Source organism: Kryptolebias marmoratus, linkage group LG20 (genome assembly GCF_001649575.2).
Source record: "Kryptolebias marmoratus isolate JLee-2015 linkage group LG20, ASM164957v2, whole genome shotgun sequence".
NCBI lineage: Eukaryota > Metazoa > Chordata > Actinopteri > Cyprinodontiformes > Rivulidae > Kryptolebias > Kryptolebias marmoratus.
This window is the reverse complement of record NC_051449.1, coordinates 18,794,064-18,812,495: the sequence shown is the minus strand read 5'-3', so window position 1 is coordinate 18,812,495 and position 18,432 is coordinate 18,794,064.

The window sequence follows — 18,432 nt, the reverse complement described above, 5'->3', positions numbered from 1 at the left end:
TACGTCTCGTTGGGGGTCTCTTCCATCTACCACCACACAAAAGTGCAGCTCAGCTCCTCGAAAGCTGACTGAGTCACAGCAAGACAGCTGCTGCGGCCATTTTGAATCTTCCAAAACAAGCTTGGATTAGTCAGCAGTCGGAGGACACACGTTGGGGATCGGTGTCAGCCGCCGCCACGCTGAACGGTGGCTTACATCTGACTGAGTCATAGCCGTTTGGAAGGCAACTGTGGCAGCCATTTTGAAATGTCAGCACCCGCACTGCCGCTCCCTGCGCTTCTCTGCGGCAGGCCCCAAAAAATAAAGTTAGGAGACCCGTTTGAAGGCAGTTAGCGCAGCCCCTAGAATTGGGACGTGCTGATTTACCGTCTCGAGGAGGTTTCGTCATCCTCTCCTTTGTTTCAGCTGACTTCCCTGGAGCCATGATATACAACAGTCTGCCGGTGTGCAGATTTTATCTGATGCTGGTGTTCGTTTCAGAGGGAGTCCACATCGTTTTCCTCTGCTCGATGTTTCCTAATGCCCAAAGGTTGGAATTTTGGGAGAAACTACAGTTTTTGTTGCATGTCAGTGATTTATTTATTTATATGTATCCAAAATGAAACAACTGAAAGAACATCCTCCGTTAATGACCATTACGGGTCATTTTCCGCCCCTGAAAAGCGTAGCTGTCGTTTAAAGCTGCAGCAGCCACTCGGCTTAGTGAAGAAAAGAGGAACTTATCGTTCGTGTTTCCCTTCTGGGTATAGTTGAAAACAAAGCTGCCGAGCTCAGTTTCTCACACGACGCGCAACATTTGATGCTGAGAAAGGATTCGCTTTTCCCTCACGTGGTGCAGTGCTCATAGGTCCTTTAAGGCGTCGATGCGGAGGTGTAGATGTTACATAAACGCGCCTAAATCCTCTGTTCTTTTAGGGGCATTCGAGACACAAAGCGCTTTAGTCAGTAAAGTGTGCTCCTCCCGTTGGACTCTCTTGTGTAATTTTGATGAAAGCGTCCAGCGTACGGCAGCTCCCTGACCTCTTCCATTCCACCTGTATCACGCTTTAGACTCTGTGGCACCACCCCGCCAAGACCAAACACCGTAAATCACCATCGGTTACAGGAACCGGCCCATGCCTACAGACGTGCGCGTGGACGAGCTGAGAGACGGCGTGAAAAAGCCTTTATGAATCCTCGAGGACTGTTTGCTGAAGCATCGGGGAGCTGCAAAGCGTGCTAAATCTGTTTGCATATCTAATCTGCCTTCCACCAGCAGCCTCAGGTTCCTTTGATTGTTCTTGCTGTTTTAAATCCTGCCGTTGGACCTGGTCCAAAAAGTCACACCCTCCCTTAGTCAAACGGCATTCCTGCTTTCAGCCCTTCACATCACTTCATCGCCGATGTTCCCCGTCTGTCCCTTCGTCGCGCTCAGCCGTTTGTCCACCACTTTGAGCCTCCTTCCTTGCCGACAGATGTGGCGTCAGCGAGGAAAGACGGCCCCCGTTCCTCGGTTGCTGTTGGAACATTTAGTTGCACGTTGTTAATGCGTCGCTTGCCGTAACTCAAGTTGGGAAACTTGGATCGTCTTTCGAATTTTGGGGTAACTTCTAGGTGACCCGCATTTAACTAAAGCTCTGGAGAGAACTGCTCTCCTGCGGCTGCAGCCGTTTCTGGATGAAAGCAGCGTTTCAGAAACGTGCCCGTCCGGTTTTGAACAACACTGTCGTGCTGAAACAGCTCCTTTTAAAAGCTTTTATCAGCCTGCTTTTGAACAGCATATAAACTCTGCTCAGGTTTGACTCCAGCTGAGCTTGATGCGTACTTTATTTCTTGTACGCCACTTTGGTTCAACTTAAGTGCGCTTTATGAAGAAATCCACATTAAAACTGTGTGAAAGGAAAATTTCAGGATAGTTCTGTATAAATCAACATGTTTGCCTCTAATTTAAAACTTTAGATTGTTCTGATTCCCATAAAAAGATGTCAGCTTTGTCAATAAATTCAGTTTATTTGTTGTTGTTTTTTGCGTTGCAGTTGTGCACATCTGCCTTGTGCATGAAGAGAAACACAACCTTTGAGTCTGTTTACTTATTTGTTCTCATCATCATCGTCATCACGTTCATCTGATGAAGAAGAGGAGGAAGATGACGCGGAGCAGCTGGAGGTGGAAGACGACCTCGCATCACTTTCAGAGTCGTCGTCCTCCTCGTCTTCCTCGTCTTCCTCATCTTCCTCGTCTTCCTCGTCTCGCCCTGAAAGAAAGGGGCCCAAATGTTCACTGCGGTGACCGAGCGGATGCAGCAGCAGACGTGTTTTCGTAAATCGACCGACCGCCACCTTCCAGCAGCTTCGTCTGGATCAGCGGGAGGAACTCGGAGGCCTCGGGATTGTCCGGTTCAAAGATGAGGACTGGAGCCAGGACAGAGGACAGAGGACAGAGGACAGAGGAGGCAGGATTAGCTGAGACCACCCGAGGCTGAGCGCTGCCCGACTCACAAACACAGATACTCACTCATCCGACAGAGTTTATCGGCCAGCTGAAAGTCTTTGTTCTTCAGAGCTCTGAGGAACTGAAAAATTCTCACTTTTAGTCAGATTTTGATCTGTTTCCTCACGCTGACATGAACTGAACCAGACCGTAAAAATGTTCCGGGTATTGGGAAGGTGCACAGAGGTTCTTTTACCTTCAGCTTCAGCTCCAGAGGAGCTTTAAGGTCTTCACCACCCTCCTCCTGCTCCTCGTTGGTCTGCTGTAGTTCCCCGTTGACACGGATGGGATCACCTGCACGCGCCGTTTCTCCTGACATCACAAAGACCACCACCGTCAGCTTCTTTCCGGACGCATTTCTTGCATCACAGTTTTATTCTCCGCAGCTCCACCTGTTACAGTCGACCCCGGGGGCCGGGACTTCCGCTCCTTCATCCTCAGCTCCTCAACAGGACGCGAAGAACTTTGCCTGAAATCACACTTAAAATGAAAAAAAGTGCAAGTTATTGATGTGATCAGTGGCCGTTCTGAGTTCAGACCCTGGTTTCTCGCGTTTGTTCTTGTGTTTTTTTTAATTTACTGTTGTGACAAATTTAATAATCGTGCTGGAGAGCAATCACCATTCCTCCTACTGTTTTCCCTTCATCAGTGAGAACATCCGTGTTATCTCGGCAAAACAATTCAAATGCTGAATATGGCAGGACTGAATGCATCAGCCGGTTGCTCTTCAACTGGCTTTAAGGACGTGAAAGCATCATGACAGCACGCCGCAGTAAAAGAAGACCAACTTCAAACTAACATGGGAAGCTTTTATTGATGTAAAATCAGGCGACTAATCAAGTCATCGATGAGCAGCTAAAGAACCTGCACAAAAAAAAGAAGGTGGCTTCTCGTTTAAGCCCCTCTACGAGAAGCAAAGGACCCTCATTACACGAGGCAGCGAAAGGGACAAGAAAGTCTGCAAATAATCTCCTTTTTCTGGTCAACCCACCCATCTAAGAGACCTTACTTTCAGCTCTTCAGAATCGACGTGCTGCACAGAGTTGAGCGCACATTCTCCAATTTCCCCACTTAAAGGACAACGGTTGCAACATTGGTCTTTCAAAGAAACGCTAAACCGAAATTCACAGAAATCCAGCACAGCTCGTTACAGCAAGTTATTGGTATTTTCTCCGACACTGAGAACGGAACACATGCTGCACATTCTGCCCCCTCAGCCCGTCCTCTCAGTCTGAGGACGAAGAAGACAGTCCTGAAGTTTTAGCAGCGGCTCCACATCCGTTTCCCTGACACTCACCTGAACGGGCCGAGCTGCGGGCCGACAGGAAGAGCTCTACAGGAAGACAACCCAGAGACACAAGAATTACAGGAGGACATGATGGAAACTTATATTTGCGAGATTTCCCGTCAAGGTTTATCTGCCAGTTTTGTCTCTTTTCATCACATCTAGGTCCCTGCTGCCATTACATAAGTAAACAGTGGTTGCCATAGCAACGACCTCCTTCCCGGACAATGAGGCCTTCACTGCTGCCGGAAATTTGGCAATTATCTCTCTTTTTTTTAATCGTTGTGTTTTTTTAAATTTTATTTTATTTCTACTTTCATCTTTTTTTAATTCAACTTTTTATATGCTTTATTTCTTCCTATTTCTTTTTTGCCTGTTTGAAAATGTAGGTGCAGCTCAGTTCAGATGTTTCAGTTTCACCAAGGCCTCCTGATGGTTGCTGTGCTGATGAATGTGATGAAACTAAGAACTAAAGACAAAAAATGTCTTCCACATTTCTGCTTATTTGTTTTAGTTTGTAAGTATACTATATACAGCTCTGTTTAATTTGGGAAAATGCATGTATCAGAACAGTAAGCTCATCAGATCGTTACCACATCTTGGAATTACGTCAATCAGATTGCTTGTGACGCAGAGTCATTATTCATTAACATAAAATACAGGAGTGAAATTCTGAACAGGTTGTTGCTGGCACAAAGAGGGTCAGCTGCATTGATTAACTAATAATCAGCGAGTGTGAACGGCTCTATAGAGGTAGGATTTTTGGCAGCGTGTTGGTCTGGAGCACTCATTGTTCATGGTGTGTTCAACTGGAAAGACAGCAATCATCAGTTCATCTGTAATCCACCATTAAACTACAAGAGAAATGACCCACACTTCATGTCAGAGCCAGAAAGTCAGAAAAATTAGAAAAAACACACACAAGAGATACATTTTAGACTAATAATAAGTTAAGTTTACTTGTTAAATACATCTTATCAGTAAAAGAACACCTCAAACTAACTGTTAAGCACGGTGGTGGAGGGGTAGTTATCTGGGCACCAACTTTTAGTTTAGTCATATTTAGCTACACAAGTCTAGTGTAGTGGGTGAACACATGCTAGGTCCAGGGAATATGTTGAAAACTGGACACAAAGAGGATCAGATTGAGCTAGAAACCTTCTTGGTGTAAGGTGTAACCCATGTCACATTTATAGGTGCAGTTACCTGATTTGCTTTTGATGAAACACCCTGACATAGATGTTTCATATATAGGATTTCACGTCCCTGTTTGTTTGTGACAATGCCACAAAGTTGTCCCGTTTGCTTTAACTGGGGAATAAAACAGCCACCAAATATGCTTTGGAGAGCACGGAAAGTGATGTTCGCAGCCTTTAAGCTCAAATGTCCAACCCATTAAAGGGTTGTTTCTCAGCCTTATCACGGAGCCGTTCCTGTCCACACTCCCTGCCCGCCATATTTCATCCAATAAGTAGCTGTAACTGCTACATTAGCTGCGCAGACATCAGATCAGCTTCCCTCTGTCCTAAATCTGCATGCCGGGAGAGAGAATTCGAGGACGGAGCTTTTGTGTGGGTTTAATGGGTTCAGGTCTCTGCAGCACTTATTATTTCATGGCTGTCTTGTGAGCTCAGGAAGACATAAACTGTCAGGCTGAGGGGCCACACGCTCAGACGGTTCCCAGACCCAACGCTAGCTCAGGGCTGACAGAATTGTTCATTTTCTGCCAGAGTTTGAAGCGTTCCTTGGACTGTTAAATGCACTTTTTTTTTTTCACACACAGGCTCAGACAGAAACCCCCATCAATTAGGCAGCGCAACGAGGTTCCTCAAGCCGTGAACGCTCCCTCGGGGCCCTTCTCAAGCATGCCGACTCACCACTCATGCATGGTTTTAGTGTGCACGCGTTTGAGTTATTTGTGTGTGTGTGTGTTAAAAGTGGAAAAAGAATAACACTTCCTCCTGTTACTGCAGTTTTGGAAGAGCACGGACAAAGAAAGAGGTCAGACAGGATTAGTCCCTAACCAAACAGTAAACAAACCACAGAAACTAACAATTTATAAAGTTTAAAATTTCAAGGTTTTCTATAAACTGTGTCTGCTGTTTCTTCCTACTGTCTCCATTGGGGATGATGTTGCCACAGAGAGAAGTTATTAGATATAAAACAGGTATGATCTTAAGTCCAAAGTATCACATCGGTTTCTTGCTTTATGTGTCGTTTGACAGTCTTCTTCTATGATTCTCTCAAAAACAATCTAATCTGAACAAGTACAGAAGTTGTACTTTCGTACAGTAAAATGGGACACAGGTAAAGGTTTCTTAAAAATGAAGTCTGACAGCACAATGACATTTCCAAGAAAAGTTCAAGACTTACCAGATAGGAGAACTCAGTCTGACAGCACAACCAGTTCTCATCAAATATTCCTTTTTTTACTCGTTGTTTTGTTGAAATAAGTGAGGTTAGGGCGAGGAACCCGACATACTCGGTTAGGTGTAGTAATCCACATTACTTGGTTATATTTAGGAATCCAAATAAATTCGTTAAGTTTAGAAATCCAGTCTGCTTGGTTGGATTATTCTAAACCATTTGGTCATGTTTAGGGTGACAAAATATTTGATTATGTCTAGGAATAGAATTTATATAGTTGTGTTTTGGAATATAAACTACTTAGAGTTAGGAGAAGTGGTCTAGACTAAAACTCATTCTTTTAGAACATCTTTGTTATTTTTTATGATCATAAGACCATATTTACCAAGTTGTTTGTGGTACAAAACCACAAAATGATTTCTTCTCCATTTCTTTCGGTTCAGTCTCACAGAACTGAAACGTTAAAACTGAGTCTACTTGTTTGTGTTTAGATGCGGCCTTTGACACATTATCGTGCTTCACGGCACAGATTAATGTGGTTCCGGTCAGAAGCGCTGACCCATCTGACCTCTTGCTTTGAATCAGCATTTAGAGTTTCAGTCTGTATGTTAGCGGTTCAGTCAAACCTTTAACTGTGTCAGTGTGGTTTGATTTTAGAACAAAACAGTTTGGTCAGGGGAAAAGGTCTTTTCACATATGAAGACATGGCAGAATAAAAAACTACTAACATAAGATCTGGTTTTAGAGCAGTTGTGTTAGTCCTTGATTCAGGCAGCGAAGAGAAAAGCAGGAGTGAAGCAGGTTTTTTTGTTTTAAAGGACAGCTCCTGCCCGGTAACAGACAGAGCGACCCAGTGGATCCATCAAAATGCATTCAGACACAAACCAGCAGCAGCAGCAGCAGCCGCAGCCCATCAGGCTGACACACCTGCCATGGAAGGTTGATGGGAAATTATATTCCTCACAGACCACATGATAACAGAATCATTTCACACTCCACCGACCCTCTGCTCTGTCTCTTTGTTTGGCTCTGTGTGTGTATGTGAGAGTGTGCTCGTCTATTAGAGCGCTGCATGTTCTGCCTGCGCCCTGAGAGACTCAGATTTCCATATGATGGGCTTCTGTGGCGGAGGAGGAGAAGGCGGGCTCAGGAAGACGCGCCGCGTTCCCTCAGGCCACCACGATGTGAAGCAGCGTCTCTGCGTGACGACAGACACGCTGTCCCCGTCGCAGAGTCACTACCAGAGCACGGCAACAGCACGCTCTCACGGCGGCTTCGTGCGCGCCGAGTGCACGCGGGTTCCACTCAGGACCGTGTTATTGTTTCCTCAGGCGCCCGTCTTCATGAAGCATCTGTGCAGGTCCATCAGTGTGATGCGGCGTATGACGAAGCATCCTCACGCCTCACAGCCTCTGGCAGGCTAAAGGCTAATAATAAATGCAAATTACAATCAGAGGAGCCGACCGGAGCTGGAGAGGATAATTGCTCCATTATGATGCTGTGCGCATGGTTGTGCACATCTTGTATAATGAAGAGAGAGAGAGAGACACACACAGACAGGTACTAAATGCCACGCGGCCGTGTCACAAATGGACTACATAACAGCTAAAATATTGATTTGCTTTGTAGGAAAAATTCCATATTTCCAGATGGAGGTGCAGATCACAAACCCAGGTACGTGTTCACTGTGCAGATCAAACGTAGGGGGAAGTCAGCTTCAACGAGCCAAACGAGGCTGGATCAGATCGTGCACACCTCAACCAGCTCTGATTGGTCCAAAGCTTTTTATCGGGGTAGAGGGGTCACATCAAGAGCTAAACCAGGAAATACAAGGCTGGTGTAACAAATTTCACTTACGACTTATTCACATGGCATTGGCCTATTTTAGCTGAAACAGAGGGTGGAAGTTAGAGGGCAAGCAGGAGGAGGCTTCAACCTTGAGGTTCAAAATAAAGCAAATAAATACTCTTCAAAATAAAAGTCTGTCTCTGTCATACTTTGAATCAGTGCTTCCAAAGGATTTTCAGCTCCTGGCGCACAAAATAACAATGGCAGACACATTTAGCCAGTTTATTTATTCAAACTTTGCTGATAATAGTAATAAACCACGCAGTCTTGACGATTATGATGCTATTTTTTATACATTTTTAACAAATGTATTTAACAATTGTAACAATATTAGAGAAAATATCCCATTAAAAAACTTTTTTTTAATTTAATGTGATTTCTGGAGATTATTTCTGTCAGGTTTTGTGTTTCTTTTTGTATTTTTGTGTTTTGATTCTGGTTTCTTTTGGTTTATTGTCTTTTGCTGCCCGTTTATGTCATCATTCACTTCTCCTCAGTCAGCTCTTGGTTACCTGCCACGCCCATCTCCACCTGCCCTCATGGTTTTCACTCACCTGTGCCCGCCTTGTCCTCTGCTGTTTAAAACCCGGTCATCTCCTCCGTTCACTCGCTGGTTCATTGTTCTGTAAGTGTTTGCTCGGTTGTGTCTTAGTTGTCTTGTTCCTACCTTGTTTCTGGATTTTGTTACGTTTAGTTTTTGCTGCCACGTCAGCTTTTGTTTTGATCATCTTTTATTTTAATAAATTAGTTTCCTTTTTGAATGATGAGTCTGCGCTCTGGGTTCGCCTCCGTTTCCCCACACCATGACAATTTCATGACCTTTACTTTTTCGACTTCAACTTTAGGAACACGAAGAGAGTTCATGTCTGTTGAATAGCTGCACCCTTCAGCATTTCTTCAGAAACTGTTTTAAAAGTTCTCACTGCAAAGTCAGAAAGATCGAACAAATCATGAAGTTACAAACAGAATCTGCAGAACATTTTTCTCATACTGGTGGTTAACGTGTCCTAAGATAAAAAAAAATAAACTTGTACTGGTAAGCAAGATCCGTATCAGATGCCAACTCCCACGTGTGTTTTTGTTAAGAAAAGAGCCAAAGTGACTGAAAAGTTAAAACATTAAACTGACCGGCATTATTTCTTTACCTACACAGACTACAGCCAGCCTAACTATTCCTGTGATTAATCCAGCCTCCAGTTTTCCGCACATTCAGCTGAGTGCTTTGTTTACATTGGGTGTGGACCCGGATTGCATATCAATGTATCTGGAAAACTACTGGAGAAAACGCTTTCATTCTTTAGTTTAGGTTAACCATTTTTATGCTCGATTTCATACATTTTCATCCTGAAGGTCCATTCTTAACAGCGTCTTCTCAAGTTTCTTTATATTTCTGTGCACATGAGTATTAAAAGATCAGTTTATAGCTCTATTAAATCACTCTCTTGTTTGGATCATAATAACATGAGCCAAAGGGTCTTCCAGCTAATATTTGCATCATTACAGATGCTTTATATCTAATGTAAAAATCTATTTATGAGGCTGATTCCCGCCTCTGGGTGTTTCACAGCGTGTGAGTCATCATTATCTTTGACTTCCTGTTTCTGTTTCCAGCTCGCTGATGGAGCCGGCCCATCTGTCTCCCCTTCAGCTCATTCATCATTTCCTCACTCTTCGCTCCTGCAGTTTCTTCCTTCTCTGTCCTCTCTCCATCTTGGTCTGCTCCTTCGCACATCCCACATCCTGGCGATGGTTTTCATTCCCCGCTCAGACCTTCCGTCTTCATCCGCCTGGCTCCTCCTCCTCCTCCTCCTCCTCGAGGCCTCCAAACTCAGCTGGCCGCAGGATATATCTCCAGACATCCAGATATTTTAGCAAAGATCCGGCTTATTTAAAGGCCCGCTTTAGCGAAGAAAGTGCCGACGAGAGAGGTTCACAACACGATGCAACAAGGTGCAGATACCCTCAAGATGCTGCGTGAAGCTAAACCTTCAGCAGCTTTAAAAATGACCACATTAAAAAGCTATTAGCCGCACAGGACATACGTAGTCACAGTACGTGAAGGCGGGAACGCTTCATAAAGCAGACCTAATGTTAACGTTACAGAAAGTCTGGTTTATGAAGCATCCGCCAACTTTTTACAGCAGCTTTATTGTTTAACCTTCAGGTGGAAAACCTACAACCCCCCCCCCTTCACAATGCTTAGGGACTCAAATCAGAGGCTGCGGCGTGTTTTTCTCACACTACCCAGCCACTTCTTTTTTAGTCTCCTGCTGCAGCTCCAAACCTGCTTCGCCCCCCACATACCCCTCCAGTAAATTTGCAATAAAATGTGATGTGGTTGCACATAAACATGTTAATCTCTGTCAAAACTGGAATGCTTTTTTTTTTCTCTTTTCAAAAATGTCTGCCTTGTCAGTTTGCTTTCTCATTACAGTTCTTTTTACAGTCAGGGTTTGAGTATTTAGTGTTATTTTCTTGTTTGTTTGATTTGTCATGTGATCCTTTGTGTTCAGTTTGTTCCTTGTTTTCATGTATTATACACTGGACAGCACAAGTGTCAAACTCCGATCCTCGGGGGCCGATCTCCTGCATGTTTTAGATGTGTTCTTGCTCTAAAACGACTGGTTTAAATAGATGACTTGTGGACGTGCTGCTGGAGAACTTGATGATGTGGTGAAGAGGTAGTTAAAGCCATTTGAATCAGTGTGTTGGAGCAGGAAAACCTAAAACTCCCAGGACAGCGGCCCTCCAGGCCTGGAGTCTGACACCCCTGATGTATAGTTTTGCTCCTCGTGTTCCCTGCGCCACTGAGCTCAGTAGTTTTCCAGTCAGCCTGACACGCCCACCTCACCTGTTCCTCATCGTCTCCCAGCTGTAGCTCATCTCCCGCTCACCCACAGTGTCTTTAAACCCACTCGCCGCTGGCTCATTGTAGGAATGTGCTGCCTCCTCATGTTCCTTGTGATCAGTTTGTCTGCTGCCGCGTCAGCTTTTTGTTTGACTTTGTAAATAAATCGGTTCTCGTTCGAGCTCCTCGTGTCCACCTGCAGTCTAGACATTCAGCTTCCTTCATAAGCAAGTTTATCTTATTAAATCTTCTGCCATTTCCTTTCACTTCTCGCCCTTTGGACCACTTTCATGTGGTGATAAAAGTCCGTCCAATCAATTTTCGAAATTTAAAATGCGTTTTTATTGTCCCCCTTTGTGCAGTTCATTTATTGCTCAATTTAGTTTCTGTGTGAAGCTACAGAAAGCCCATAAAACAAATGAAAATACTGTTAATGCTTTCTTTTTTTTTCCTGACATCCCTCCTAATCTGATCTGACAGTATGTTCCCACCAGAGGTGCCTAAAACATTGACATGTACAGACTGTATCAGATCTGAAGTGCTTTAAAAGCTGGCGTGGCAGCAGGGTAAATACATAAATCACGAAACTACGAGGAGCGCGCAGGGATAGGCAGGAGAGCAAACAGCACGACGAGCTGATAGGTGAACGAGAACCGGTAGTTCAAGTAGAATGGGAGGAGCGATAACAAATGGAGACACCCGAGATGCAAGTGGCAAACCAGGCACAGGCAAGTAAAGAGGAAAAGTACTGAGTGAGCTGTGGGGAAACTGGAAACCAACAAGAACACTGGGAACATCAAGAAATCAACAGAGTGTACCACAAGAAAAGAACAAAACAAAAACAGTGCAATAATAAGGTGTCATGCTGCAGGATCATGGCTCAGAGGAATAATAATTTAGAGCCCATAATTAGTTTATATGTCTGTTTTATATCAGTAAACCCAGGATAAAGTCACGTTCAAGCCTCTTTGCTTTTAGCCAAAAGCCAAATGTTTTTTTAACAGAAAAATCTCCTGTACTCAGACGGCTAACCAACACAGACGGAGGAAGTAACTTGGATCTCTGGTCACATCTGTTGTGGTGAAAATTAGGCACCCCATCTTTAGATCTACGGTTTACTGTGTTAAGAAACGAACGACTGTTCGAGTTGGGCAACAGCCACCTCGAATGAAGAAATATTCCTCAAACGGTACAGCAAGAAGCAGAAGAAAAATTTCCATTCTAAGTAGATTTACTTTAGAGTCCTGTGGTCAGCGCTCCACCACCGTGCTGACAGCTGGTAGGAGATGCTTGTGCTGAAAAGCTGTTTCATTTTGGTCAATCGTGGCGCTGTGCATTATGGGTAAACATGTCTCCTTAGGTCTCATCTTTCCAAAGGACATTGATCCAGAAGTGTTGTGCTTCATTACAAACCTAAGTGAGCCGCCACCTTCTTTTTAAAGAGAGGAGGCTGGCAACCCTTCCAAACAAGCCAAACGGTCTTTTTCTGTTTTTTTTTAACCTGCTGAGGCCTGTGGAGCCTTTCCTTTGTTTTGTTTCTTCATGGTTGTTTGACTTTCTGGCAACAGGATGATTTCGTTGGAACATCCACAGCTTGAAACATGAGAACTACTGTGATTTGTTCTCCACTTGTGAATATTTTTTCTTACTGTGGAATGACTTTTAACCTACCCCTGATTGAAGAGCAGCAACAGCTGCTTCTCTAAGGTCATTGCTGATGTCTTTCCGCCTTGACGTTATGTCAACACACACCTGTTTGCTCCAGAGCAGCAAACTGATAAAACTTCTGCTTTTATAGAGGTGATCATACTTTGTTTTGATCAGCAGCACCCAGCTGTTCTTATTCTGGACAATGTAGAGGTGAACTCAGTCTTTAACTCACTGGTTCTGGGTTTTGATGTAGTGTTTGATAATGGCATATATGCTGTGTTGTTGTTGAAGTTGTGTGTGTCTCATTTTAAGACCCAGGTGATAAAAGTTTTCTGTTCTAAGAGCGAAAACCTTAGAAATGAGAGCTAATTTGTTAACTTAGACAGCTAACAGTCCATGTTCTCTGCAGAATCTGAATTTTTATTGTTTAGCAAAGTCCATGAGTGGAGAGCTGATGTTGTGAAAGAATGGATTTAGTTTTTACTGGAGACCAATATTTGACTATAATGACAAAAAGTGAGTCGACCACTTCTTCACTCCTGTGTGTTCCACTGAGTCATATTGGGCTGAAATCGGACTAAAACAGATTAGTTGTAAAAAGATACGTTGCAATAATTCAGTTAAAGTCCAGACGTGAACCGGACTAAAATGCTGTGGTGGGATTGGTGTTTATTAGAGCTGCGGAGAAACAAACTTCAGTGAAGCAAAAACAGGAAAGGGCAGCCCTTCTTCAGAGATGTCAGACACTGAAAAGGTCACACAGAAGAGGATTATTTCAAGTTATTGTTGCTAAACAACTCGGTTTCACAACATATTCAATCACAGTTTGCAGCCACTCAGTTCTTCAAACAGAATCTCTGTGTTTTTGCAATAATTTCTAGTTTAACATGATGCCATACGCCGTCTGTGGCCGTCTCCATCTCACTTTGAGAACCAGATGAGTTTTGTATCCTGATCCTTAAACACCACAACAGCAGGTGTGTTTTGACTGGTGTGATATTTACCAAAGAGCAGGATGAGCTCAAACTACGGGTGCCGAGAGGAGGAAAGCTCCTTCCTCACCGCTTTTCTCTTTTTCACCTTTTTACTCTTGTTTTCCCCCCAACATCGTTCCGTGACGTTTTTTCTTCCTCCAGTTCTTGTTCCTCCTTTTCCAGCTGTACTTCTGCGCTTGCTGGAGTTTCAGCTCTTCTTCCTACTGTTATTGGTTTTGTCTTTTTCTAAATTCTTCTTTCCCTCGTGCAATTTTGAACTCCTGTCCGCAGCTTGTTCTCTTCTTCCACCACATACTTCCCCTTCAGTTCTTGTCGATATGTCTGCCTGCTCTGGCTCTATTGTCCCACTTTTTATCTTTTGGTCTCCAGAAGCTTCCTTTTTCCACCTGCAGGTTTGTATTTTTTATCTCTAAATTCTTCTTTGCCCCCTCTTCTTCTTCATTCTCCCTCTCTAAATCTGTCTTCGACACCTCCAGGGCTTCTTGTCCCTCCTCCAAACCTTTCCTCTTCCGGTTTCCTCTGAACAGGTTTGGTTTGGAACAAGTTCCTTTTCCAGCACCAGACGTTAGAGTTGAAGGCCTCATGATGGACCTGCGATGTGTCCAGGGTGTTCCTCACCCTATAGAAACTTTATTTCTGTAGCACCTTTTACAGACATATAGACCACAAAGTGCTTCACAAAGGCAAGACAATTAAAACATTTGACAAGAATGTATTTAGGAGCCTGGCCGTGGATAGCCTTGAAAGGTTAAACCAAACTTCTAAAATGAATCCTCAAGTGCAGGAAGCCAGCACAGGGAGGCACGAACAGGAGTTATATACGCTCTTCTCAGTTTTAGACAGCAGCCTGCAGCATTCGGTACAGACTAAAGGCGAGCCAGGGAGGTTTTATTACAACAAATAAAAAGACGATTACAATAGTCTAAACGGGAGGAAGTAAAAGCATGAATAACCATCTCTATCTCAGTCTGTGACACAGATGGTCTCAACTTAGAGATGTTCCCTAAATGACAAAAACAGTGACGGACAAGAATTTTACAGTGATTGTCAAAAAACAAGGAACTGTCAAAGATGACAGACCGGTGAGACCAGTGTTCACAGTAAAAGCTAAAGACACGAGATGCTTTTCTTTTCATCAGGGGAAATAATAAGAGTTTCCGTTTTGTTTGCATTTAACTGCAGGAAGTTGTTTCCAGCCATATTTGAATTTCAGGCAGACAATTGTTGAGTTCAGACAGCTCCCCTGAGACCCAGAAAGGAAAAAAAAAAAACGGGTAAGGAAGATTAATGGATGGATGTTTTTCTAACATTTCCAACCAGTCTGACTTCAACAAGCTGCCGCTCACTGGATATTTTCTCTAGAGATAGTTGTGCATGAAAATCCCCACAGGAGCAGCAATTTCTGAAATACTCAAAGCAACAACCAGGCCACGTTCAGAGTCACTTTAATCCTCTTTCTCCACCCGTCCTGATGCCCGGTTTGAGCTGCAACTGAACACGTGCGTCTAATCAGGTGCGTTGACTTCTTAGTTTAGGCAGAAAAGTTGACTTATCTAGCCTTAAAGTAAAAGTTTGCATTTGTGTTTGGGTTTCACTTGAGAAGAAACCATCTAATTTCTACGTCGACCCTCTCTGTCCACGCTGCAGCTCATGCGTCCGTTCACAGCAACACGGCGGGCACAAACGGACCCGAGCAGCGGCAACAGCTCAGACGCCTCCTGGTTGGTCATGCGGCGCCAGCAGATTAGAAAGATTGATTCTCCGGGGCGCTCCGGTGGCACTGGCACGATTATGATACCATAACACAGGGTGCCATAAAGAAAATACTGTCAGCCAAATGAAGAGCAGAGCGCTGAAATGTGCTCACTGTAACCTAATCAATCACTGCTGCCAGGCCTGCTGCTCTCCATCAAGAGAGCTGTCACTGTCAGCTGCTTAGGCCTCCTCTCTGACTTTCTTGCTGTTTTGCACGTTTTCCAATTATCTCTTTGCGCGTGTGTGTGTGCCTCTGTGTGTGTGTAACTGGGTCATTTTGCTTCCCCAGGTGGCCCCTTCGAGTCTCCCACCTTGTGCGAGCTCCGATAAGAGGTGAGAGCTGGGCAAACATGGCGACCACGTGCCGGCTGAGATCACACACACACACACAGGTCTCCCCTGTAATATTTCACGGGGAGGAAGAAAGGGACGCATGAATCATACTGACAGAGGCAGAATGGAGAGAGACATCCCTCCGTTATCTCCGTACACACACACGTACAGTGAGAGATTTATGGTACAAGGCTTTAATGGTGCCCTCACACACACCTCCTCCTCTCCGTATACCTCTCTCCTCTGTCACACACACACACACATCCATCATTCACCTTCACCCTCTTCTGTTTTCCTCCTCCCTCTCCTCCATCTTCCCCTTATCTGCCGTCCATCTCGCATCTCCCCTCAGTGTTTCTCGTTTCTCTCGCCACTTTTCCAATTCCCACCGCCTCCTCCCCTCGGCCCACGACAGCTCATAACTTTTCGGCGCTCGCTTTAATTGAAAGTGCAGTAAAAAATAAAGATGTCAGAGTCCGACTCGGTTCAGAGCGGTAAACGCTTCCAGTACATCATCTTAACAGTGGGGACGACTGCAAGACGCTGTCAGGTGAACAAAGCAAACTCGTGTCGTGTGTGTTTAAACAGCCAAACGTCTAAACATACAGCCTGCTGACAGCCACAGACGACTCCATAATGGGGGGGTTAAACCTTAGACCCAGACCATTTACCCATGTGATTTATAGAAAGCTGCTCCAGCCGTACAAGACAAGGCTGATCAGCTGTTTAAGCACTGTAAAAAGTCCTTGTGAGCATAAACTCTCCATTGTGCGCTCAAGTAGGCCAGTGTTGTCATTTTTCAAGCCAAGACCTAGAGTTGAAAGCACGCGCAAGAATGAAGATTAAAAGGCTTGGCGTTCCTAGGAGGAATGCATATCACCCGCTGCCTGAGTTTTAAACTAAAATCACCTTATAACGAGAAGGGAAGGAGTCAGAGCCTTTTAAAGGATGTTTCACAAGGTCTGTTAGTGCTCAAAGTATGTGTTAAGAATGACTGTCAGCTACTACCACACCAAACTTGAGCCCAGTGTCTGCAAATTTGACTGAGTTATAGCCCCCTGCTTGTTAACTAAGACAGTGGATTGGCTTCAAAAGCTAATTGGTTGTATGTGTACCTTCTGAGAGTTTCATTTTAATTCGTCCAGTGGTTTATGAGATATTTTGCTAAAAGACAAGCACCCACACAACAGCTGGCCATGGGTGATAATAACAGAGGCTCTGATTGACCCACTGATTCACAGTAAACCACACACACACACACATTTGGAGTCTGTGTTTTGATAGTGCAGCATTTAGCAGCAAAAGCACTGATACCAGTGGAACCAGACTGTTCAGGTAGACTGCATATTATACTTAGGGGGATAACAGAGGTAAACACATGTAAGCACATGTCTAAAAAGTGATATTTATTGATGCTTTCTTATCAGTGTGTGTGTGTTTCGGAGGTGGGGGCGTGTGTTGGAGTGTGTCTCACTGGCTGCGATTGGTAAACCACAGTTATGACAATGCCCTGTTGCAGTTTGCTCCTTTAATACAGGGATAAAAATATCTTTTTTTCAGGAAGCTTTATGCAAAGAAGAAGAGCATCATCTTTGTTTCTGCCCTTCCTCAGTGCATCTAAACAGTTTCCCCCAGTGCTGGAGGTCACTGAGGACACTGTTTTTTTGTCTTTCTTAGCGTCTCCTCTTTCACGTTGTGTTATAAAACATCGATTGTTGCCATGATGTCCTCGTAACCAGAAGCTTTCTCTGCTTCCAGTTACGAGGACAACATGCCAGCAATCACTGACTTTTACAGTCTATTAACTGGAACTGACAACCCTGACTGTGTGTGTGTCTCTTTGTCTTTAGTGTGTGTGTGTGTGTGTGTGTGTGTGTGTGTGCTCTCTGCTTCTGATTGACTAAAACCATACCTGATCATTCATTTCTTTCCTGCTGATTTTTACCTGAACCTCTGTTTTGGTATGCAGGAGGGGTACACACACTCTCCCACAACCACACACAAACACACATATACTTTGCGCTTTCACGTATGCGCACACATCCTCTCGCCTTTCAACACAGCCCTATAATTTGCCAGATGCGGTGAATTGCTGGTTGCTATGGCAACAACGAGGGGGAGACTTTTTCTCAATTTTGGCAACAGGGCTGCACACTGACACGCGCACACACACACAGAGTCACCGTCATGTGATCGTCGCTGCGACTCTGAATGGAGGAAAGAATCAAAAAGGCACCTCTGCATCCCCAGCCAGCAGATCCTGACCTTAGATGATGGCGACAGCCGGGATTGGTCGTGTGAAATCACCCTATAATTAAGTGACGGGTGTTCATTTTCAAGTGCAGCTGGACTGTTGGGACTTGAATGGACACGCTCACACACACACACACACACACACACACAGATACATCATGCAAGGCATCACAACTATAGATGTGGAAAGCAAAATCTGTGAAGAAGCTAAACTGATGCTAATGTTCTCAGACAGGCTCAATGAGTCACCTGATACAACACACACACACGCACACACACTGCTGCTTGATGGATGCAAATACAATCTGATTACCCGGCAGTTAATGGATTTTCTGAAATGCCACTCTAAGATGCTCCGCGTTGTAATTACCGTTGTGCCATTTAAAAGACACAACCTTTAAAAAGCCAAATGAAACTTGCTCTTCCTGAAATAAAATCCAGAGTCATCACCTACACGTATGAAGGGTTAGCGCTCAGCCAATCAGAGGCAGGGGATTATCCTCTCTCTCGCACCCACACACGAGGCTGCATCTGGTTGGAGCTGATAAGAGGACTTTTCCTCACCATGGGGAATCAAGCTAAAAGGAAAACACGACGGAAGGGAGGAAGAGGAGAAGTGTGAGGGGCGA